Below are 26,898 nucleotides of genomic sequence, written 5' to 3' on the forward strand. Positions count from 1 at the left end.
TACAAATAGTCTATGTAGGTATACGAGATTATGTAAAATTGGTGCTTTGGCTTTTTAAAGAATTTGCAATTCACCGGACCACAGCTGCAGGAGCAGGGGAAGTTTCGTCATCCCCACAACATATGGGAATATTCTGTTTACTTCTTAGTTAAGAATGTATTCAGCTACTGTACTAACTTGAAACGTGCTAAGGAAAACCCCCATGTCATCCTCTTCCTCCGCCACCCCCACTTCCCAACTTGGTAATGTGAGGAAACAGAAACCTGACGCCCCAGCTCCTATAGGCTTTCTAGAGACCTTGGATTTTTATGTACAGTCATAGTCATTTTTAATAAATGTGGTTCATTAAGGGAACAGGCATAGCCCTGTCTTCTGTACTATGGGTTTTCATCTTTGTTTCAAAAATCTTAGTTTGCTTCTTCCTCCACCCTCCTCCAGCAGGAACCCTGTCCCACCAACCCACTCCCCCCCCCCACCACTAGAATCTCTAAGTGGACAGTGTCTTCGTTGAGGGGGTGGGGATGCTCTTGTTTATCTTTTTTCCTTGTAGATGAATGGGGTTATTTCCTCACCGCACTGGGAAGTCTGGACAATGGGGATTGGAGCTGGGGAGGGGGGAGGAGGGTTGCTGCCGAGATGCAAGATTGCCCACAGCAGGCTTGATACGGGCCTAGGAAACCTCCACCCCCAGCCCTTGGCGTCCGGGCCTCTCCTGGACCTCCTTGGGGTCTCCCATCCCCGGATCCACATGGGCTCCCTGGGCACCCTCGCGGCCCTCTGGGCGCCCACGAGTTCCGGATCCCTGAGGCCAAGCGGGAGCGGGCCGCCCCCACCCCCGCTGCCACCTGCGGCTTCCTTCTTCCTGGAGCCCCGGGCGCCGCCGCGGGGGCAGCTGCGGTCCGGGCCGCTGGGGATGCGGCGGGAGCGCAACGCAGCTCTGCGAGCAGCGGCCGGGGAACCGGTTGCCTAGCTTTTAGCTCCACTTTTTCGGCTCTCAATCCGCGGGAGGGGCCTGGGCCCTCGGAAGAGTTAAACCAAGGAGTGCGGCGAAGGGCCCTTTGTCCCCCTGCCAGACATCCCGCCGCGCTTATCTGCAGACGGCTTCTGGCCCGGCTTGCAATCCTTTCCAGCCCCCTCCCGACGCTCCCGGGGTAAAGGTCTGGCCAGGAGTGTCATTCTGCTAACTGCGTGGCGCGGAAATGCAGCTGCTAAGAGGATTAGTTCTGGGAGGCGAGCGATCGGCCCGGCCCTCCTCCCCTTCTGCGCCCAATTAAGGCCGCCGAGAGCTCGCACCTCGCTTCTCTGCGGTTTCCAGTTCCCACCGCCCTTCCCGGTTCCGAGTCCTTCTCGCGCCGCCTGTGACCTTGGGGTCTCGGACTCTAGCCCCGCGTCTCCGACGATGCCTGTTGAAAACGCTTTGCCCAAACCGCCCCGAATTTTACTGGAGCTGGAAGCGAAAGCCTTGAAATTTGGTTAATGTGTGTTTATTGTAGATGACGGACTCAGACTGGGAGAGGAGGACTAGGACACCCCTAACCCGGTCTGCGCGCCCCCCGCCCCAACCCCAAGGAACCCGAGCGTATTGGGAGATGCGATGGAATTTCGAAAGGTGTTCTCCTTTTCTGCCCTCTAGAAAGACTGCAAATGCTAATCACCTCCGGGATAAAGCAGACACTGGCCCCAGTCTATTTCCAGTCCTGTATATTTTTGCACCGTACAGTAAAAAGAACTTGGTACTTGTGAAAAGTCCCTCACAGTGTTTAATAGAAACGTAAGTGGCTGAGTGGCCCCAATTAACACCTTGTGATAAGGCATTCCTAAGATGGAGTGTCAGACACCAAATTGTGAAGAGATGTATCTAATTAATCCTCCTAGGATGACACCGATAAACAAGCCTCTATTTAAATAAAGATCAAGGACTCGGCGCCCCGTTTGTTTACATTCTCCGCCGGAGTCCCAGCGTTTGCGCCCTCGCAGGCGGCGTTCCCTGCGCTGGGGCGCGAGGGCGGGGGCTGTCTGGGTGGGGGAGCACCGGCTAGGGGGGCTCGTTGGTTCGCCTCCGTTCTAGCCCCAAACAGAAATATGCAATTAGACAAATTGCAACGAAAGAGGAAAAAGAAGTGCAAGAAGGACACGACTCTAACTTGGAAATACTATTGTCATTTTCCACGCGTGTCCTTTACATCGCCAAACACTTTTTGGTTGTCCGAGTTTTTAAAAGGAAGGCAAACAAAACAGCCTTCTACTCGTAGCCCCAGGAAGTCTTTTCTGCTTTGGGGAGAACTCGGAGCGGGACCTTCCCCGCTCCCCACTCGGCCTCGGCACGAGTTCGCTCCTCGCTGCCCCGGGATTCCTCCTCCAGGGTGCTGAAGCCCAGAAGCGCTGGGGTGCGGGGTAGCTATCCTGGGGGGTGGGGTGGGGAGCCATCCACTGGGAAAGGCAAGAAGAATCTGGAAAGAAATAGGGGAAGAGGGGAAGAGGGGAAGGTGCAGCCAAACTCTCAGTCTGTAAACCAGGGCCGGGGCTTGGAGCCCGCTCGGAGTTTGCGACAACGCACATCCCCACTCCTCAAAGGGGAGTTTCAAGGCTCCAGATCAGCTTTTGGTCCAGGCTCCTTCCTTTCCAGCCGCCTCTGATTAACTTTCAACCTGGGGGTAAAGGCAGACTCACGGTCCTCCCTTTCCTCTGCAGGCTCTTCCTTCTTTCTGAACCAAACAAGGTGGGGGTGGTGGATACGATGCCCGTTTTCTTTTTGTTGTTGTTTATTCTTTTGTTCTTGTTGTTGTTTTTAATTCTGCAGGTATTATGCAAACGCTCCGAAATAAAAAAAATTCCCTCCTGCCCCTAATCAAAATTGAGCCTCCAGTGAGGACAAAAATTAAAATCACTCATTTTCCACTGGCCTGGACGCTTCCCCTTCCCCGCTCGCGCCACGATGTCCCCCCGCCCAGCTGCCAGCCGGCTCCTAGAGTTTGGCTTTTCACCGCGCGGAGATTTCGGCATCATCGGGAGGCACTTTTAAAAGGCAATTTGCAAAACTCTGTTGGTGGGCCTGATCAAGTCCCCTTATGTGAACTCCCCATCCCTCGGATTTAAGCTTTCGAGTGCACGAATTCCGCCAGTCTAGCCGCCGGGATACTCGAACCGGCGGAATCCGTCCACCTGCGCCGGTCTTCGTCGGGGTCGGAGTCCCTCCTGCGCTTCGCGGACGCCTGGGCGCAGCGCCTGCACTTGGCGTTCTCATGAGTTCCGCCAGCCCGAACCCGCAGGAGCTGGATTTCCTTCCCCGCCCTTGAGCTGAGCGGTTGGTGGGCAGCCTGAAGCTACGACATTTTTTTTTTTTTAACATGATGGGGACTCTGATCTTGGTGGTCACTGAATTTCTCCTTATTACAGCTTAAAAGAAGTAAACTTCTGGAGACCCCTCCCCCCTCTCCCCCTTTCTCCTTCGGCCCTAGGAGTCCTTTGCGTGTTGCCGAGAACGCATCGAGTCACCGAGGGAAGGATATTGCTGCGCCAGACACGGAGCAGGCCCTCGGAGCTGGTCCCTAAAGTGCGCGACTTCTGATGGACTTCTGGCCGACCCCGAAGCGCCGGATCTCTGCTTTATTTGGGGCAGCAGAATGTGAACATCCACCCCACCCCCGGCCATTTAAATTTTTCCCGTCTCCCTAAAAAGTCCTTAGCGTCCTTCTAAAAGTTCTCGCGAAGGCAGCAGGGCGCGCACAGGAACTTCTGTAACCCCAGGCTGGACCAGATTTCCTCGCACTGTTGGCGCCGCGCTCTTGGCGGTGGCTCCTGCAGCGGTTTCGAGGAAGCTGAGGGGTCCGGGCGGTGGGCAGCCTTCGCCATCTGGCGGCCGCGGCAAGTAAAGCTCTCCCAGCCGAGCAGGGCCTCGTTACAGGCGCTGCCGCTTCTGCATCCCGCATCCCACTTCCCCTTGGTTTGGGGGGAGGAGCCCGGAATTTGGGGTTGGAGGACTTTAAAATCTAGGCCTGGGCCACTGCTAACTAGCTGCCTTGGCTCATCTGTGAAGTGAGGATTCGAACGACGCCTGCCTCGCTGAATATCATCCGGGGCGAGGGAGGAGAGAATGAACTTAACTGCTTTGCAAACCGTTGAGTAGCTCCGAGTATTAGTAAGCATAATTAATTATAAATTAATTAATTATTAGTTAGCAATTAGTAAGCATAATTAATTATTAATTAATTTTATAACATGATATGTAGTGACAAACACAAGTGCATTGCAAATGAAAGGGTTTTTTTCTGTAGGATTTTTAAATTTTTATTTAATTTTTATAGAACTATAGTTGATTTACAGTGTTGTGCTAATTTCTGCTGTACAGCAAATTGACTCAGCTATACACATATATACATTCTTTTTTAATATTTTTTTCCATTATGGTTTGTCCCAGGAGATTGGATGTAGTTCCCTGTGCTATACAGGACCTTGTTGTTTGAAAGATTTTTTTAATTAACTCAAAAATAATTACGGACAATTGCAAACATACACGAAAGTAGAGAGCAGTGAACCCCCATGTATCTGTCTTCCAGCTACACCAAAAATCAATTCACGCTGCTCCTGTTTCATCCTGTAAATCCCTACACATCCTCTCTACCACAAATCCCAGAAATCCCGTCATCTAATCCACAATTATTTCCATACATAGCCCTAAAAGATAAGGAATATACATATATATATATATATATATCACACCTATAGAATCAACAGTAATCTCTTCATAATATGAAATATCCAGGCTTGTTTCCCTGATTGGCTCATAAGTTTTTGTTGTTCCTCTTGTTTGTTTTTTACAGTTGGTTTGTTTGAATCAGGGTCCAAAAAAGTCTCACACATCTAGTTGATTATCTTAATTCTCTTAATTTAGAAGTCTTCCCTCTTTTATTTTTCCTCGCCATTTATTGAAGAAGTCTGAGCATTTATTCTGTCTAGTTTTCCAGGTTCTGGATTTTTCTGATTGCATTCCTGTGGTGATAACATGGTCCCCTGACCCTTGTATTTCCAACAAAATGGTAACTAGGTATGAAAACTTCATTTGATTAAAATTCTATTTTTTGGCAGCAATATCTCATCAGTTGTCTATTCTACCAGGAGACACTTCACATCTGGATTGTTTCTCCTTGGGCCTGCTATTGTCCACTGATGATGTTCACCAGGTCCATTTTTTCATTGAAGATTTGACAAAGGAGGTAAATTTCAGTACAGCTATTATTACATATGCAGGAGAAAGTTTTACTCAATGGCACTTCGGTTTTTTTCTAACATGTGTTTTTTCCCCTAGCTTTACTGAGATATAATTGACATATAACACTGGGTACGTTTAAATTGTACAGCCTGATGATTTGTTCCATGAACATATTGAAAGATGATTACCACAATAAAGTTAGTTAGCATGTCTATCACATCACATAATTACTACTTTTGTGTGTGTGGTGAGAACATTTAAGATCTACTGTTTAGTAACTTTCAAGTATATAATAGAGTATTGTTAGCTATAGTCACTATGCCATACATTGAATCCCCAGAGCTTATTCATCTTAGAACTGAACCCTTTATAATCTTATACCCTTTGACCATTTCCCTCACCACCCCCAGCCCTTGGCAAACATCATTCTTTTCTTTATTTCTGTGAGTTTTGCTTTTTAGATCCACATATAAGTAAGATCATACAGTATTTGTCCTTCTCTGTCTGACTTAAGATATGCCTGCCATATATCTGGAGAAAAACATGGTTTGAAAGGATAATGCATCCCAATGTTCATAGCAGCACTATTCACAAAAGCCAAGACGTGGAAACAATCTAAATGTCCATCAACAGAGGAATGGATAAAGAAGATGTGGTGCATATATACAATGGAATATTACTCAGCCGTTACAAAGAATGAAATAATGCCATTTGCAGCAACATGGATGGACCAGGAGAGGATCATACTAAGTGAAGTAAGTCAGATAGAGAAAGACAAATATATGATATCACTTACATGTGGAATCTAAAAAAAATGATACAAAGGAACTTATTTATAAAACAGAAACAGACTCACTGACTTAGAGAATGAACTTCTGGTTACCAGGGGGGAGAGCGGGAGGGATGGATTGGGAGTTTGGGATTGACATGTACACACTGCTATATTTATAATAGATAACCAACAAGGACCTACTGTAATGCACAGGGAACTCTGCTCAATAATCTGTAATAACCTAAATGGGAAAAGAATTTGAAAAATAATAGATACATGTATATGTATAACTGATTCACTTTGCTGTACACCTGAAACTAACACAACATTGTTAATCAACTATACTCCAATATAAAATAATTTTTTTAAATGTATAATGCCCGCAAGGTCCATTCATGTTGTTGCAAAAGGCAGGATTTCCTTCTTTTTTATGGCTAAATTGTATATATGCCAATTTTCATGTATCCATTCCCCCATGGATGGGCACTTAGGCTGGTTGTTTGCATGTTTTGGCTGGTGTGAATGATGCCGCAATGAAAGTGGGGGTGCAGATATCTCTTCAAGCTAGTGAGTCACAATGACACTTTGATTGTGACATTAAACAGAGTGAACCAAAAATCCGAGGTCTCTTCTCTTTATATATTACCACAGGAAAGTAGCTGTAGCCCTCTGGGGAACATGGGTCATAGAAAAACAAGTAAGAAGATGGACAAAGTACATTAATTGATAAGATTTAGCAGATGATCCACGTTTATTGAAACAGTTTGCTACACACAGATTGCTAAGAAATCACATTAAACCAGTGCATAACAAAGTGATAAAGTGTGTTTCTATTTGTTTTTTGACTCCAGGGCAAATTATCAATCTCCTAATCTCCTTAAAAATATATTTCCAGGATTGATAAGCATCATTTGGAAATCATAAGTGGTGAAAAGGACTACCAAATGGTTTGGTGGTTGCTATGGGAGGAGATGATTTCGTCCATGATAAGTAAGGAGAATTGGTTTCTTATCACGGAGTTTGGAGTGGAAGGAACGTCTGGGGAGGGGATCTGGGGAAGGGAATAGGTGGGGGAGAGTCCATGGAACTGCGGGTTACTATCCACAATTCACAGCCCAGAACTCCTGGAATTGAGATGGAATTGGTGACTGAGAATATCAAGGTAATTCTATGAATAACAAGGATAGATTTAACCTGTAGATGCATTACTATGCTCCTGTCCCTTTCCCCATCCACAGGCCACCAGGCAGTCAGAATGTTGGCTGAAACAGTTTGTCTTTGGTGGTCACCATTTCTTCATGGAATGTCCCAATTTTAATGTCCTGGGAAACTGGCCTTCTCCTCAGCCTTTGAGTCCCTGAATGGGAGATCTGGGAGATACCACAGTGGGGTGCAGCTCTGTGCACACCACAACACAGAGGCAGAGCCTTCGTTGGCTGCCATGCCCCCGGAGGAGTCTGTTGGCTCTGCAGCATACCACGGGGTGGACCCTATACTTTAAAAGGTGGAAGATTTATATGATCTGAAGAGAAACCAGAGTGCAGACCCTATACTTTAAACATAAAATGTTTCAGAGCCATGTGAAATATTTAGTCATGAAAACATTAAATTCTAGAGCATAGTTTAAAATTATTTTTTCTGTTGTTTTTCAGAACAATATTTGAAATGAACAATATTTGAGATCTAAATGAATCAATGATTAATCTTTCTTCTTTATTTTTTTCTAAAATATAAGCCTGTCATGGACTTGTGTCTATTTCTTCTTGCACTTTGACCTATACTCAACTCTGGGGTAGTGAATTTACTGTACATATCTGTTGCTTTTCTTTTTCTTTTTTTTTTTTTTTGCGGTACGCAGGCCTCTCACTGTTGTGGCCCCTCCCGTTGCGGAGCACAGGCTTCGGATGCGCAGGCTCAGCAGCCATGGCTCACGGGCCTAGCCGCTCCGCGGCATGTGGGATCTTCCCGGACCAGGGCACGAACCCACGTCCCCTGCATCAGCAGGCAGACTCTCAACTACTGCGCCACCAGGGAAACCCTCTGTTTTTTTTTCTTAATCTTGGTAGGTGGGTTTTATCTTTATATTATAAATCTAAAATCCAAGAATGTTCTTTGACATTTTACTTCTTCCAGGATTCCAGTTGTTTTCCTGTGCACCACATTTTCAACAAAGTGATTGTTGATCTAATTAACCAACTAAGTAGATTATGCTCATCACTAAATATTTAGAAGCCTGCAGGTAGAGACCACATAGCTGTTGCAGAAAAGCACAGAGAAACACAGGTTGAGTTAGTGTACAAAAATGCACATACATGCATGTATGCAGGAATGTGTATTTGTGCTCCAGGGCTGAATACTATTAAACTGAGATCAGAGAGAGTGAAAAATACGATTAGAATAAAATGATATGGTGGTATCTAATATTTCTTTTAGGGACCCTTCTGCTCAGAGCTGTCAAAACAGTTTGTGTAAATAGACCAGACCGAGGGCGGTGCTTCTAAGCATACTAATGAAATACTCTTCTGAAATGATGCAAACAGAAGAGAATCTCTAAGAATACAATTACACCTTAATCTGGGGGTGGTGCCTCAAAAATGATTCCCTCCCATCCCTCTTTCCCTTTCAGAAAAACAAAAACAAGCAAAAACTCATTGGGAAAGGGGAAAGCAAGTATTCCAGAATTCTATCATGCCCTCTTTCCCATTGGAGTTTTAGGAAACAGCTTGTGAGGAATTAGCCTGGTACTAAGGAATTAAGGTTCTTGCTGGAGTCTCTGTAGTTGGGGCAATAATGTCTACCAAGTATTCCACTGGTTTCTCTATGTTTCCCAGCCCCTTGCACTTAGGCAGAGTCACTGGAACCCAGAGAGAGAACAGTATAGATAAGGATGGATAAGTATGGATAAGCATTTGCCAAAAGCTACAGCCTTTTGAAGAAGGATTTGGCCAACCTGTAGTCAGCCAGAAAATAGGAAGCCAGACTTTCCTTCCACCTTCTACTTCCCTTCCAGTGCCTCTGATTGGCTGAGCTCAACAGGAAGCTAGAGGGCCAGGAAGTCTGTGGATGCAGTCATAGAAGTCAGCATCATGGGACCAGGGCAGGGTGGAGAAGAATGGAGCGTGGAACTGGGGGCAATGAAGAAGATACCCAGCCCCACTCTCACCCCCCATGCAAAGCCTTGATTACTAAATGTTAGCCTTCTAAATACCTCTTTGTTGTTTTGAGATATCCCCAGGAAAGATGTTTCAAGAATAGCTGGAAATCTGCATTCTTATATGAAAATTCCATTATTTTTCATTTCTATTTCTATTACTCTATAATAACCTAAATGGGAAAAGAATTTGAAAAAGAAAAGATACATGTATATGTATAACTGATTCACTTTGCTGTACACCTGAAACTCACACAACATTGTTAATCAACTGTACTCCAATATAAAATAAAAATTTTTAAAAAGGAAACATGGAGAAAACTACACCAAGGCTTATATTAATCAAATTACTTAAAACCAGTGATAAAGAACAAAATGAAAAAGCAGCCGGGGGAATAAAAGACACATTATGTACAAAGAAACAAATATCAGAAAGACAGCAGAACATAAGTAGGCTAGGTGACAAAGAAACATCTTTAAAATACTGAAAGAATAAAGCCATCAACGTAGACTTCTATACCCAAGGAAAATATCTTTCAAAAACAAAGGTGACATAAAAACTTTTTCAGATGTATGAAAACTGAGAGAATTTATAACCAGCAGAACTGCACTACAAGAAATGTTAAAAGAAATGCTTCAGATATAAAGAAAATGATACCAGATGGAAATTTGGGATCTACATAGGAATGAAGAGTTATGGAAATGGTAACTACATGAGTAAATATAAAAGACTTGTTTTCTTATTTTCAAAATCTCTTTAAAAGAAAATTAACTGTTTAAAGTGAAAATAACAAGATGTATGGTGTTTATAATACATATAGAAATAAAATATATGACAATGCACAAAGGCTGCAAGTAGAGAAATGGAGATATATTATGATACATCAAGTGATATAGTATCACTTGAGATAAACTGTGGTATGTAAAAGACATTTGCTAAAAATCCTAAAGCAGTCATCAAAAAAACAAAATAATTACAACTAATAAACCAACAAAGGAGATAAATGGAATAAAAAATATTCAATTAACCCAAAGAAGGCACAAAAAGAAGGAAAAGGAAACAAAGAACAGATGGAATAAACAGAAAACAAATAACAATCTGGTAGATTTAACCCAACAATATTAATAATAACATTAAATGGTTAACCACCCCAATTGAAATTTTCAGAGATTGTCAAACTGGATTAAAAAGTGAGGCCTTTCTATATGCTGCCTATAAGAACAAATTTTAAATATAAAGACATTACATAGGCTAAAATTTAAAAGATTAAAAAGATATAGCATGCTAACACTAATCAAAAGAAAGCTAGAGTGGATATACGAATATCAAAATAGATTTTAGAGTCAAGGAAAACAGATCATTTAAGAATGATAATGGAATAAATTTATGAATAGGTCATAATAATCCTAAGTGTTTATGTATCTAATAACAAAGAGTTATCTGAGGTTCATGTAAAGTTAAAAATCAATGTAATTCACCATGTTTATAGACTAAAAGTGAAAAACTATGATTGTCTCTATAGATGCAGAAAAAGCATTTGACAAAATCCAACATTTATTCTTGGCAAAATCTCTTAGCAATGTTGAAATAGAAGGGAATTTCCTCAAGGACACTCTTACCAACATCATACTTAATAGTGAAAAGTGGAATGCTTTCTCCTCCAGACCAGGAACAAAGCAACGATGTCTGCTGACACTGTTGCTACTCAACATTATACTGAAGGTTCTAGCCAGTGCAGTCAGGCAAGAAAAAGCATCAAAGTCTTCCAGATTAGGAAGGCTGAAGTAAAACTGTCTTTATTTGCCAATAACATGATCATCTACAGAGAAAAGTCCATAAGAAGGCCATTAGAACTAATAAATTATTTTAGTAGGACTGTAGGATAAAAGATTACTATATACAAGTCAATTGTATTTTTATATACTAGCAACAATAAGAAATTTTATTTAAAATATTATTTAAAGATACCTTCAAAAATATGACATGCAAGGGTCTTCCCTGGTGGTCCAGTGGTAAGGAATCCACCTTCCAATGCAGGGGATGTGGGTTCGATCCCTGGTCAGGGAACTAAGATCTCACATGCCACAGGGAAACTAAGTCCACAGGCCGCAACTACTGAGCTCGGACGCCTCAACGAGAGAGCCCGCATGCCGCAAACTACAGAGCCCATGTGCCCTGGAGCCCATGAGCCACAACCAGAGAGAGAAAACCCACACGTCACAACTAGAGAGAAGCCCACATGCCACAACTAGAGAGAAGCCTGCATGCCGCAATGAAAGATCCCGCATTTTACAACTAAGACCCGACACAGCCCCCACCCCCCAAAAATAAAAAAAAAAATTAAAAATATGAAACGCAAGACCTATGTGCTGAAAACTATAAAACATCACTGAGAGAAATTAAAGACCTAAATAACTAGGGAGATACGTTGTGTTCGTAGGTCAAAAGACTCAATATTTTTAAGAAGTTAATTCTTCCCAAATTGATATATAAATTCAGCAGGCTTTTCTTTGGTTGGCATTGACAAGCTGATTCTAAAATTCCTTTGGAAATGGGAAAGACTCCAAACAGCCAAAAAACTTTGAAAAAGAAGAACAGTGTCTGTCTTTAAGATTTATTATAAAGTTGCAGTAATCAAGACAGTATGAGATTGGTAAAAAGATACACAAAATAGACTGATGGAACTGAATAGCGTGTATAGGTGTAGACCCTCACAACTGGTTTTCAACAAAGTTGCAAAAGCAATTCAGTGGAGAAAGAGTAGTCTTCTTAACAAAAGGTACTAGAGAAATTGAACAATCATATGCAATCTATAATTTACGTGATATTCAAATATCAATTTAGAATGGATCAGCTGTAAAACCTAATACTATGGCATTTATAGAAGAAAATATTGGAGAAAAGCTTTATGAGTTTTGGTCCAGCAAAGGATTCTAAGTTCTGGCACCAAATGTACTATTCATAAAAAAAAATGTCGACAAATTGGATTTTATCAAAAGTAAGAACTTCTGCTCTTTAAAAGCCATTGCTAAAAGAATGAAAAGACAAGCCATAAACTAGGAGAAAATATTTGCAAATCATGTATTTGATAAAGACCTTGAAACCAGAATATATAAATAATACTTAAAACTTTAGAAAATAAATTACTCAGTAAAATATGGGCAAAAGATTTAAATAGATATTTCACCAAAAAAGATATATGGATGGAGAATAAACACATGAAAAGAGTCAGCATCATTAATTATTAAGTAAATGCAAATTAAAGCCACGGAGAGATACAAGAGATACTACTACAGACCTTTTAGAATGTCTGAAATTAAACAGACTGACAATATCAAGTGTTGGCAAGGACATGAAGGAACTGGAACTCTCTACGTGGCTGGTGAGAATGTGAAATGGTGCAACCACTTTAGAAAACAGTGTGACAGATTATACCTACTGTATGACCCAGACATTCAACTCCTAGGTATTGCAAATATATGTCCATAAAAATACTTATAAAATATTCATAGCAGTTTTATTTGTAATAATTCAAAACTGAAAATAACCCAAGTGACCATCAATCTGTGATTGGATAGATAAATAGGTATATCAATATGATGAAGTACTGCTTGGTAATAAAAATGAACTATGATACAAACCACAACATGAATGAATCTCAAAATAATCATGCTGAGTGAGAGAAATCAGACAAATAAGAGTATGTACTACATGATTCTATTTGTATAAAATTCTAGAGGATACAAACCAATCTATGGTGATAGAAAGCAGATCACAGGTTGCTTGGGGTTTGGGAAAGAGTACAGGGAAAGGTGAGCAGGAGGAATTACAAAGTGAGCTGATGGTAATCAATCAAGTACTTAGAAAGTTACAACGCAATAAGGTAAGTGCTATGATGTGGGAAGGTCAGGGCATTATGGGAGCACCAGAAAGAGTGAGAGGTGGGATAGGGCAGGAGTGATTTAAGGAAGGGATCACAAAAGGTTTTCTGGATGAAAAGACATCTAAATTAAGCCCCAGACAAAGAAATCAGGTGAGAAGCAGTAGGTGTGCTAGTAACTGATCTTTTCATGAAAAGAAACAGCATGCTCCCAAAGCCTGGGGATGTCAGATCACAGGGCACAGCAGAGGAAGTGAAAGAAACACAATACAACCAGTCATCGAGGATGAGAGGTTTAGCTGGAGAACAAAGCAAGGCCTTCTGTGCTGTTAGGGTTTAGACTGAACCCAGAAGCAGTGGGAAGGCATGAGCAGATTTTTCTTTCTTTCCCCTAACATTCCTAACCACATTTTCTAAGTTTCTTTTTATGAATATTTCAACATTGGTGTGCTTTAATCTTTTCTTTTAATGTTTATTTCCCTCCCCAAATTATCGAAATAATTAACATTCATTTATTCTTATAACATGTGTTTCTAACATGGGATTGTTAGGTCAAAAGCTTGAATATTTTTAATTGTAATTGTAATACATGTAGTTAATTTTTCAAGTGAGGCAGCAGTTCTCACTTCTACCAGACACAAGTGAACATCTATTTCCACACACTCTGCATGTCATCAGTCTTTTAAATTTGTATCAATCTAATAGATAAAAATTGGTGCTACTTGTAGATTTCTTTTTTCCTCTTTAATACTGGTGGTATTACTATTGCTCCTATGTCCACTCCTCTTCCTCCTCCTACTAATGTTACTGCTCTTTACTGAGTGCTTACTATGTAACAGAAAAAATTCTTCAAACTTTATCTTTTATCAGTTAACCTTCACAAACCTACAAGGTAAGTACCACCATTCGCTCCATTTTACAAAAGAGGAAGCTGAAGTTAAATAAAGTAATTTTCCCCCAGTCGTATGGCCAAGTTTTTAAAACTGAGTTATATTTGACATATAAACTGTGTAAGCTTAAGATGTATTCCTTATTGATTTGAACCATTTATATTGCAATATGATTGCCATTATAGTATTTGCTAACACCTGTGTCACATCACATAATCATTTCTTTTAGTGTTGGGAACAGTTAAGACCTAGTCTCAGCCATTGCAATGTTTATATATTTTTGTTGTCTATAATCACTGTATTGTGTATTAGATCTCCAGGACTTATTTGTCTACTAGTTGCAAGTGTGTACCTTTAAACAACATCTTTCCCATTCCCCCACTCCCAGACCCTGTTAACCACCATTTTACTCTCTGCTTTTATGAGTTCAGGGTTTTGTTTTGTTTTTTTTTAGCTACCACTTAAAAGAAATCATACATTTGTCTTTCTCTGTCTGACTTATCACACTTAGCATAATATTTTCAAGTTCCATCCATATGGTTGCAAATGGCAGAATTTTCTTTTTTCTCATGGCTGAAGAGTATTCCACTGTATGTCTGTGTGTGTCTGTGTGTGTGTGTCTCTCTCTATATACATATAAAACATTCATCCATTGATGGGCATTTAGGTTGTTTCCACAGCTTGGCTATTGTGAATGGTGCATAAACATAGGAGTGAAGATATCTCTTCAATAACCTGTTTTCATTCCCTTTGGATATGCAGCCAGAAGTGGGACTGCTGGATCTTATAGCTTCCACCTTTATTGGTAGCTTCCAGTTTGGAGCTATTACAAGTAGAGCTGCTATGTTCAATCTGGTACATGCCTTTTGATAAACATGTGTATGTATTTCTTCTGAGAATATACCAGAGTAGAAGTCCTACATCAGGTATTTATCTTTAATAGATATTGCCAAGCAGTTTTCCAGTCTGGCTGAAGGAATTTTTAATCCCACAAGCAGTGCATGAAAGTTGTACTTGATCCACTTTCACTTGACATTATATTTAATTTCTGCCATTCTGGTGGGCATGTAGTGGTATCCCAATGTTTCTGTAAGTTTTTGGAGATATTCTTTTTCAGATTAATTAAATACTCAGTCCAATTTTATCATGAATGGGAATAGTCTATTACTTTAATTTTATGATATATTTTTAGGATATCTGTATAGAAATACTTAACTTTTATTTACTAGAAGATGTCCATCATTTTCTCTTTGGACTTTTGTGTTTCCTGCATTGTTTTAAAAGGTGTTATCACTCCAAAGGTCTCTTAAATTCTTTTCCAACATTTTTATTGTTTGCACATTTGTGTGTAAGTCTTTACCTGGAATAAATGTTTTAATCTCTATAACTTTCTGATATTTTAATATCTTCCTTCCCCACTCTACCCCCAAACAATATTTTGCCAGATCTGGGGGAAGATGTTGATCTTTAAATACTTTTACACCTTTCTCCTTACTCCACCTCAGAAGGAAAAAAAAACACAAAAAAACAGGTTGTGATTTTTAATTTTATTAATTTGGATTAAATTGATCTTTTTGTGATATTAACCCTTTCCAGGATGGAAAGGTACTATATCTTTTAATAATAGTATCTTTTAAAAACATTTTATGTTTTTCTTTTTTAGATCTTAATCTATTGTTGCTAAATTTATTTCTATGTATTATATAGATTTATTATGTGTATGGAGACTTTGTATTTTTCATTTTATAATTTATTGCTGATATTTTAAAAACAGCTCTCTTACTACATTCTCTAGTTTGCACTCAAATTTTAATAAAGTTTCTTAGGGTTTCTAGATAGTCGATCATGCACGCCATCAACAAATAATGTGTATCTTGTGTCTTTATTTCTACTATATGTAACATTTATTTTGTTTCCTCTCCTTACTTCTTCAGTTAGGATCTCTAAAACAATGTCTCCTTAAACCACAGGGAGAATTTTTTGGAAGGGTGTTGACAAAGGCTGAAGAACCAGGCATGGCACTAGGACACTACTAGGTATTTTCTTCCATTTATACATCAGTTTTTTCAAGATTCAAAGTCGTGGAAGGGCAGTTCCAACTTGCCGAACTTCAGTCTTTCACCCACACTTGGTAATGTTAGGACAATGAGAGGCTATAGCTCTACTTCAACTTCCCAATGGGGAGGTCAAGTAATCCAGGTACAATACAATAGGGGAGAGATGATACACCTGGGAAAGTCTGGATGCTGTTACAAAGGGTGAGTGCACCAGGTTTCATAGTGAAAAATTTATCCTTGAATGGGCATTTAATGGGAGAGTTTTGGTGTGAAATCAACATCCTAAACCTATTAATCCTAATGCCCTCTCAGTCTGTTCATGCTACCATAATGAAACACTACAGACTTTTAGCTTATACAGCAGAAATTTATTTTCTCACAGCTCTGGAGGCTGGGACTTCTAAGACCAAGGGGCTGGCAGGGTAGATTGCACCCTGAGGCCTCTTCCCTTGGCTTGTAGGGAACTGTGAACTCACATGGCCTTCCCTCCGTGCCTGTGAGCAGGGAGAGAGAGAAGGCTGATATCTTTGGTTTCTTCTTCCAAGGGCACTAATCCCTCCATGAGGGCCCCATCCTCACGACCTTGTCTGATCCTAATCACTTCCCAAAGTCTGTCTCCAAATACCATCACACTGGAGGTTAAGTCTTCAACATATGAATTTGGGGAGGAACACAATTCAGTTCATAGCACCCCTTTTACTATTCTAAAATGAAATTCATAGATTAAAAAACTGCCTACATTCACAATTCTATAAAGTAAATATGATCAACTGAAATACAAAGGAGACATTTGAAAAAGTAATTCATAATAAAATGCTATGAATTTTGATAAGAAAGTACTTGAGCACAACTGTACTAGAAAACATGAATAGTCAAATACTTGACTGTAGGTAGAAATATCATGAATGTGACTGTAACAAATGCTAACTGATACATGTGGGCTGGTGATTCGAATACCACTAGGCTGAAATGCAAAACAACTCTAATATTTTGATCCAAACAAAATATAATCTTCCATTTATTTAAATGGTAGTTGCATTTATAAAAATCAGTTATTATTTAAACCATGCTACTTTTGTGTTTATATTTAAAATGAAATTAGGTTCTAGGCTCAGATTGTTATATAGAGGGCAATCTCCTAAGGCTGGTGTGATATGGTAAGATAGGCTCTGACCAACCAAATAGACTCTAGCTTTAGAGCTGGTGGCCTGCCATTGTGCTAGGCATTAACCCTATGTCTGATGGGCTGTTGTTGGGAGGAGGGTTGCAAGGGGTCCCTAGTGGAGAGGCTGTGACAACTGGGGTCACCTGGGAGGCACTGGCTGTTTATCACCAAGCATGTTAGTATATTATTCTTTTAACGATTGCTTCAAAATGTCTACCTCTCTTTGGGTTCTTTTCTTTATTTTTCATTAAAAAAATTTTTTTTTGATGTGGACCATTTCTAAAGTCTTTATTGAATGTGTTACAATATTGCTTCTGTTTTATGTTTTGGGTTTTTTTTTTGGCCACGAGGCATGTGGGATCTTAGCTCCCTAACCAGGGATTGAACCCACACCCCCTGCATTGGAAGGTGAAGTCTTAACCACTGGACGGCCAGCAAAGTCCCTCTTTGGGTTAATTCTAGTGATGTTTTACTAGAAATCATCCATTTCTTTCAGTATTCTTTTATAACCATTTTATATTCAGATATACATGTGTTTGTAGCTTTTAGAAAATAATTTCTAATGTTGTATATTTAAGATTTTTCTTTGTTTTCCCAAGGTTTTCAGAGTTTTATATACTTATTGTTCTTTTTTTAATCAGGTTTCAGTTTTTCTTTGTTTAAGTTCTAATTTTATTTTTATTAAATTCTCCTAACTGGAGTTCATATTACCCTTTTTATAGTTTCTTACACCTACTTAATTCATTTACTTTCATTTTTTAATTTTACTGGTGAAATCTTTTAAGGTTACATATTTTGTTGTATCTGATTGTCTTAAATATTTTTTTAACCTTTGCTCTCTAATCTAGACCCAACTAAATTCCATACATTTCAATTTATTGATATGTTTCTCAAGTTTTTTTAAATCAACTTTACTGAAGTAAAACTTACATAAATAAAGTGAACACACTTTAAGTATGCAGTTCAATGAGTCTTAACAAATGTATACACATTTACGATCAAGATGGAGAACATTTCTGTGACCTCAGGAGACTTATTTGTGTCTTTTACCAGTCAAATCCCTGTCCCCACACACTGCCCTAAGGCATTCACTGATTTGTGTTCTATCATTTTAAGTTGTCTTTTTCAGGTTTCATGTAAATGAGTCATACAGTGTGTGTCTTCAGTATCTAGCTGCTGTTTAGTATTGATAGTAAACAGAGAAATACATAGAAAATGCTTCTAAGCATGGCAGTTTGCAAGTGCTTAAAAAATCCTAGGTATTTTTACTATTATTCCCTGGCTAGGTTACAGAGTTTTGTGCTTCTAACCCTGTGCTGTGCATCTAACACTTGCTCAAGTCACACTTTTTAGTTTGACTGTGGACTATGATTTTTTTTGTTTGTTTTTGTTTTCTGCTGTACGCGGGCCTCTCACTGTTGTGGCCTCTCCTGTTGTGGAGCACAGGCTCCGGACGCACAGGCCCAGCGGCCATGGCTCACAGACCCAGCTGCTCCATGGCATGTGGGATCCTCCTGGACCAGAGCACGAACCCATGTCCCCTGCATCGGCAGGTGGACTGTCAACCACTGAGCCACCAGGGAAGCCCTATGATGTATTTTTTTAACAAATATTTTCACTGTGTTAGATATGATTCCAACCACTTTGCAAACATTGGTTCACTTCAAAATGACCCTATGAGGCAGATACATTATCCTTGGGTAACAGATGAGGACACTGAGGAAAAGAGTTGGAATGCACACCCCAGGTCATATATCTAGTAAGTGGCAGAGGTGGCAGTTGGGCTGCTGAATCGAGATGTTTGAACACCGAGCCCTGATGCTGAGTCCATGAAGTGCAATTGTAAGACAAATAATGTGTCCCCAAATGTCCTTAATTTTCATCACATTCTCATGCTGTAGGTACTTTTGTCCCCATTTGATATAGCTGAGGATTGAGCAACTGAAAGTCACATGACTTCGGGGCCATGCACAGCTGATTTCAAACCCAGTGATTTCCCACTTCTGGATGTTACTTCTTTACTCTCCCACAAGCCATTACATTTATTGAGTAACACGTCAACATTTGGTAGACACTTCTGCATACTCAGTCTGAGCAGTACTGGCAAAATCTAAATCTGTTGTTCAGCTTTGGGAAAAGCAGTCAAGTCTCCATCATCCCCTTTCTCGGGGGTTCGGTTCTTTTTTTCACACCTTAAATTCTTCTCATTGCCAGTAGAGGGCAGATTTGTGTCACCACTTTCTTCTCTGAGAGAGAAAATGAGGATGCCTGAGCCGTCAGGGAGAGCCACAGGCTGGGGGCAAACACTTCCTTGAAAAAGAGAATGTGGACGGTCTTATTCCTGGTAGGCAAGTGATTAGACGGAAGGACAGAAAAAACCCTCATCCACTATGATCACTGTCTCATTTCTGCACAAAATGAAGGAAATGATGATTCAGGAAAACCTGTTCCTCTATTCCCTTTCCTCTTTCTGAGATCTCCAGCCACGCAGGTGAAAGACCAGGAGACACGGGAGTCAGGAGCCAGTAACAAAAGCCTGGGAATGGGATGCGCTGCTCAGGTGGCCTGGAGTTCTCAAGCTTGATGCTGAGGATAACGAGACTGTCACTGTGTCGCTGCCCACATCCCTACTGGCAGGCGCGTCCCACGGGGATAGCTCTCCCGCGTGTGCCTGACCAGCGCTATGGGCAGGCAGCGCCCCTTCCGGCCTCCTGTTCGTCTCAGCCCCGATTCCCATCATCAGCTCCTTGGATGCGGTGGGGGAGGAGAGAGGGAGAGATGACCCGGCTACGCTGAACATGCTAGAAGCCTGAAGCTTCTGGCTCCCATGGCTTTTTTAAGTGGCTTTTAGCTGAACCCATGGCAAGGTAGAGTGGGGGGCCGTGTGCAAAGTGTGTCACGTGGAGCCGCTGTGCACACACTCGGGAAAGGTTGGCTTTTCCATCCTTGTCTGTGAACTTCCACCAGGAGGAGGCCCTCGGGTGGTGTCTGCAGGGCAGGAGCTGCTGAAACCCCGCCTTCTCAGTGACCCCCTAGGCCCTGGCTGTTCCCACTTGTCGACTGTTTCCTTTAAAGCTTTGTGCTAACCCATCTTTTTCTTTGGTAGAAATTGCCTTATATAACTTTTCATGTCACTCAACCAGAGAAGAAAGAGAAGGAAATTAATCCTGGCTCTTCGGAGCCTTTCCGCACAGGATGATGAAACCCAGGTCAAGAGAGTTTCAGTGCCCGAAGGGAGACAGCCTGAGTCACACTTCGCATTGCTATTAAAATTCTCACCCACCCAGATCCAGATCCTGCTCCTTACAACTCCTGTGGAATTTAGTTCAGGGCCCGGGCCAGGGTGAGTCTGTGTGTTTGCTCTAACAAGTATTTATAGTGCAGCAAGAATTCATTTCACCCTTTCCACTCTGGAGCTGGTGAGCAAAACAGGCCCTCATGTGGGTGGGCTGTTCCTCATTCAGACTCTCCTTTCTCCTCAAGGGGGCTCTCTCCCTCCTCCTGCCTTTCATTTCATCTGGGATGCGGGTGGAGGAACCAGACAGTTCTGTTACTATAGTCCAGCCATTACTGAATTATAAGGAACTCAGGGGCTAGAATCATCCTCTCCCAAATAGGGTCTTCAAGGCAACACACAAGAAGCAGTTCACCCTGCATCAGTGAACTGAGTATACATGTATGTGTGGGTATCTGTGCACATGGTATATATGTTTGGTTGAAAGTTCATGTATATGGTGTGTCCATGTATGTTTTGGGTATATGTACATGCGTGTACGTGTGCCGCGGGTCTGTGTACACGGTATATGCATGTTGGGCTGCGGGTCTGTGTACATGGTTATGTATGTTTGGCTAGGGGTATGTGTACATGGTATATGTATGCTTGGCTGGGGGTCTGTGTACATGGTATATGCATGTTTGGTTTGGGGTATGTGTACATGGTATATACATGTTTGGCTGGGGGTATGTGTACATGGTACATGCATGCTTGGTTGGGGGTCTGTGTATATGCTAGGCATGTGTTGAGGGTCGTTGAGATGGAATAACAAAGCTGGATCACAGATGCTGTGGCCCTTATATGTGTCATCCACAAACATTTATTGAGACCCTAATCTGCATAGAACACTGAGATAAAAAGGCACATTACATGTGGTTCCTAAGCTTGAGATCCATTATAGTCAATATGGAGAGAGGATATGTAAATGTATTAGAAAAAACAAACGGGGATCGTAACTGACCATTACAATCTCTGCCTACTCTTAAATAAACAAAAAATCCAAACAAAAAAAAGAACTTATTTAGGGCTTCCCTGGTGGCAAAGTGGTTGAGAGTCCGCCTGCCAATGCAGAGGACGCGGGTTCATGCCCCGGTCTGGGAAGATCCCCCATGCCGTGGAGCGGCTAGGCCCGTGAGCCATGGCCGCGGAGCCTGCATGTCCGGAGCCTGTGCTCCACAACGGGAGAGGCCACAACAGTGAGAGGCCCGCATACCACACACACACAAAAAAACTTATTTAAAAAAAAGTGCTCAGGAATTCAAATGAGAAAGTTTCACCACGGTCTGGTGAGGTCTAGAAGACTGTAAGGATAAGATAATATTTTCACTGAACTTTGAAACAAAGAATTAGTGCTCAAGTAAGCAGAGCAGAAGGGCAACCTCTGGACAGGCTTGCCCATCAATACATCAACACACTGTATTCCTGGTGTTATCAGTCAAAATTCTTTTGGTTGCCAGTGGCCAAAATATCACTCAAATTACAAACAAAACCAAAATGACCCATATAACTGAAAGGTTCAAGGCAGAGTTCTGACTTCAGGTCTCAAAGATGCCATCAGGACACTGCCCCACGTCTTGGCTCTGCGCCTCTCAGTGCTGGCTTTATTTGTAGGCAGGCACCCTCTGTAGACAGGTGACCTAGAACCCTGGAAATAACTCCACCAGCACAATGCATGTACCTTTTCCCCAGCAGTGCCAGCAAAGCATCCTGGTTTCTCATTAGTTTGGCTTGGGTCAAAGGCCCATCTCTGAATCAATTCCCAGGACCAGTGGCATACAATTCTGTGATGGCCAGATCTAGTCACATGCTCACTCCCAGAGCCAGGTGGTGGGCAGAATCCAACCCGAACCTCTAACTGAGAGTGGGAGAGGGCTGTTTCCACAAAGGAAATGAAACTGAGCAGGACCCTGTGGGACTCCTGGGCACAAAAGCCTTCCTGTGTCCTCCATTTCTTGATTACAGGAAATAGGCTTCATTCAACCTCCATGACCTTCCCTGAGTTCCAAAGGGCAGGTCCAAACAATTGCTAATCAGGGAAGGGAGAGGATGTGGAGACAAGGGGGGAGAAGTCAAGAAACAATAGTGCAGCCTTGGGGCAGGGTCCTGGTTCCCCCTCAAGTGATACACATAACAATATCTTTGAGCTGTTTTGCAGATACTGAAACCCCCACCAGGTGGGAGAAATTAACTGTATGCTGCCCACAAGCACATAGACCCCAGACCAGTTGGAACCAGAAGGTTGATGATGCTGACTCCAGATTACCTCACCACCCACCAGTCAGAAGAGTGTCCATGAGCTGATCACACCCTCTTTGAACCATTACTATAAAACTCCTCACTACCCCCTCCACATCAGGACACACAGTTTTGAGGGAATTAGCCTGCTGTGGCCCCCTTTGTCTGGCAAAGCAATAAAGCTATTCTTTTTTTTTTTTTTTTTTTTTTTTTTGTGGTACACGGGCCTCTCACTGCTGTGGCCTCTCCCATTGTGGAGCACAGGCTCCGGACGCGCAGGCTCAGCGGTCATGGCTCACGGGCCCAGCTGCTCTGCGGCACGTGGGATCTTCCCGGACCGGGGCACGAACCCGTGTCCCCTGCATCGGCAGGCAGACTCTCAACCACTGTGCCACCAGGGAAGCCCAAAGCTATTCTTTTGTACTTCACCAAAACTCTGTCTCCGAGATTTAATTCTGTGTCGGGGTACAGAGGCCAGATTCAGCTTTACAAATCAGGAACCTAGACCAGGAGAAAGGAACAGAGCCTGGGCAGGCAGAACAACAGCTGTCCCAGGCATCCCATCCATCAGCAATCTGTTGACGATGATTCATGTCAATTCTTTTACTGAGTTCTATCATTTCTTTGTATGAACATCAGAGCTTCCTGAACACACCATATCCTCAATATTTAAATCTCAGACAGTAGGTATCTATTCTACTTTTTATTGATAGGAGATCCATTGGATGATTACTTCAAGCCCTCAGGGAAATGAGCACTAGAAAATCCTCATTCATGAAATCAGGACTGATGCTTATTTGACAAAATTATTGAGATAGAATAACACTTTGGCATTCATGGCTTATTCCAGTGAGGAAACCCTGTCTTTCAGAATGAACCTCCTAAGAGGTCACCAGAAGAGTGTTCAATCCAATTTAAATATATTTCTGGATATTTTTGTTATTGAGGATGATAGTGACCAAAGTCATAGCTCCCTCCAACCAAGGAATAATATAATTGTTTTATTCTTTCTTAATAGAGCAACCCTCAGGATCAAGAGAGAAGTGCAAATGAACTGAATTGTGCTTGCAAATTGGGACTTGGCAGATATATCTGGCAATGAGCCATGTTCTTTTTCATTCTGAAGGCTTGGCATTGATGAAAGATGCCTCAAGCTACATTCAGCATCTGTATCATTAGGGTCTTGGAAACTAGGCAAATGCACTTGTCTGTTATTCTAAACTACAAGCCAATTTGGTCCTCTAGATATTAACACTCAAATCTTAAAGTAATATACATCTTATAGTCTCAAAGATATGTCAGGGTTGAAAGGAAACTTATGCTTGTTTTGCATTCATTTCTATTTTTTGTTTTTAATCTTTATTTTAAATATAAAGTTATTTCAAAGTCTTTATCATTTTTTAGTGATAGGTATAATGCCACTGTAGAAAAATATAGGAAAAAAAGGACTAATGCTCATTTTAATCTAAGGCCATACCTACATAAAGGCACCAAATTTGTAACTTCCTAAATGAATCAGAGATTCTGACAGCATCTAATAAGCTATCCTTTTCTTTAAAAAAATGTAAATTTCATAAGCTATATAAAAATACATTTTCCTTGTAAAATATCAACCATTATAAATAAAGAGAAAATTTTCTTCCTTCCTCCCCCCATCTAAGTCCCATTTCTGGTGCTTTACCCCACATTCTCCCTGGTAAGGTCTGTTAGAGCTTACGTGTGTGCGCACACACACACACACACACACACACACACATAAATGACATTAGACTAAACATATCTATCTACAACTTTTTAAAATTCAGTAGTATGTCTTGTAGGCCCATTGATTTTTTGGCTGTGTTGGGTCTTAGTTGTGGCACACAGAATCTTTGTCGTGGCGCACAGGCTTCTGGCATGCAGGTTTTTCTCTCTCTAGTTATGGCACGCAGACTCAGTAGTTGTGGCGTGTGGGCTTAGTTGCCCCAAGACGTGTGGGATCTCAGTTCCCAGACCAGGGATCGAACCCGCGTCCCTTGCATTGAAAGGTGGATTCTTTACCACTGGACCACCAGGGAAGTCCCCCCATTGATATTTTTACATGTACATCTGGCTTGTCCCCAGTTTATATTTTTTACCATTAAAAACAAAGCCATTGCCAATACCCTTGAACAGACCTCCTGTATGTGTGTGTGTGTGTGTGTGTGTGTGTGTGTGTGTGTGTGTGTGTGTGTGTGTGAACTGTTCTGCAGATGGACACTGGGAAGCAGAGCTGCTGAGTCCTAGGGAGCAGGCTCCATTTCAGTGTTAACAGAGACTAGTAAACTGCCATAAAAAGTAACTATACTAATTCACACTTCCAGAGTCCCAATTCTCTGGATATTATGAATATTTTACATTTTTGCCAATCAAATACATATTTTTCAATATTAAATGCCATCTCACTGCTTTAATTTTATGTCCTCAATTGTGAGGTTGTCCCTAAGATACTAAGTGGCTTACTTACCATGGTACCTGTAGCAGCCATATCAGCAAGATAACTTTTTTGCGGTAGATGTGATTTCTTTTTCTTCTAAGAGAAATCCCTTGCAGGCACCTAAACACACTGTTTAGTATAGGAGATGTGCAGGAAAGCAGTATTGATCATTTCCTATGCCAAGAATGAAGTTCCACAGAGATGCAAACTGAAAACCCATAAGCAAGACCATTATTGGTTACTGTCCCCTTTAGTCAATTTCTATGTGTAAGAAAACAATGGTTTCTTTATAAAGCGGTGAAAGGCTGCATTTGAAACTCGGTGTGACTGCCACCTGTTGATAATTTTCTGTCTTGCCCAAGGGACAATATGTCCCATTATTTTTAGTATATGCGCTGCCGAAGCAAGCACTATGTCCCATTATTTTGAAGGATTTCCAGGAAATGATACTATTGAATCCTTTGTGAAGGATTTTTTTATTTTTTGCCTTTTTTAAATTTTTTGCCACTGGTAAAAGCAGGGTCTTGGAGGCTTTATTGAAAATACAACATCAAATACTGAGCCCTTTGAAAGGAAATATTGAAAATTAATGAGATCTTTCCTGATGGTGCCTCTAACTGAGAAACACCCCGCTTTCTTTAACTTTTCACAATCTTTCCTACCCAGACCACTCTGCAAAGTAGACACTTGCAGGTCATCAATAATCTGTACTGGTCACCTCAGTGCCTCCTCAGGCTTCCTCTTCTTCACTGCCACCTGCCTCCTTGAAACGACTTCCTCTCTGTTGGCTGTGATGGTCTATTAGGAAGAGCCTGCTCAGGAAATCAACACCCAGGGTTCAGTGTTTGCTGTGCCACTGGCAATCTGTCACGTACCCTCTCTGAATTTCCTTTCTTTACCTGTAAAACTGAAAACATGAACCAGATGATCTGTAATAGTCCTCCTGGCATGAAAATTCCATGGCTCAAGATTCTCTCTCCATTTTTTCTGTTTTCTTTTGATGCTGTGTTTGTTTGTTCCCTCCACTCTTCAGCGTGGTTAAGTTTCTGGACCAATATGTTCTCCAAATGAGTGCTTCCAAATCTCCAGTTTTGACAACTCTCCCATCCACACTTACTTCCTTTCACAAGCCCTTCCCTCCAGGTCACATGGTCTTCCTTCCTTCCCTCCAGGTCACATGGTCTTCCTTCCTTCCCTCCCTCAAATGCAATTTCTACTTCCATTTCAAGCTATTTGTTTTTCATGACTCATTCATCCCGTTCATTCCTGTCTCCAAAATCCCTCTCATTTTTAAAAGTCCAGCCTCAATTCTGCCTCCTCAAGGAGTCTTCTATAGTGCCCCAGGGACCTATTCTGTCTTGAAACTGCTCATCTATCACATTTAAACAATTATAAGAAGCCTATTTTTGTCCATTGACAGAGGAATGCATAAAGATGTGGTACATATATATAATGGAATACTACTCAGCCATAAAGAGAATGAAATACTGCCATTTACAGCAACATGGATGGACCTGGAGGTGATCATATTAAGTGAAGTAAGTCAGACAGAGAAAGACAGATATCATATGATATCACTGATATGTGTAATCTAAAATACATCACAAATAATTATCTATGAAAAAGAAAGACTCACAGACATAGAGAACAGACTTGTGGTTGCCAAGTAGGAGGGGCATTGGGGGAGGAATGGAGTGGGAGGTTGGGGATTAGCAGCAGCAAACTATTATATAGATAATGGATAAACAACAAGGTCCTACTGTATAGCACAGGGAACTATATTCAGTATCCTGTGATAAATCATATGGA

Source organism: Lagenorhynchus albirostris, chromosome 10 (genome assembly GCF_949774975.1).
Source record: "Lagenorhynchus albirostris chromosome 10, mLagAlb1.1, whole genome shotgun sequence".
NCBI lineage: Eukaryota > Metazoa > Chordata > Mammalia > Artiodactyla > Delphinidae > Lagenorhynchus > Lagenorhynchus albirostris.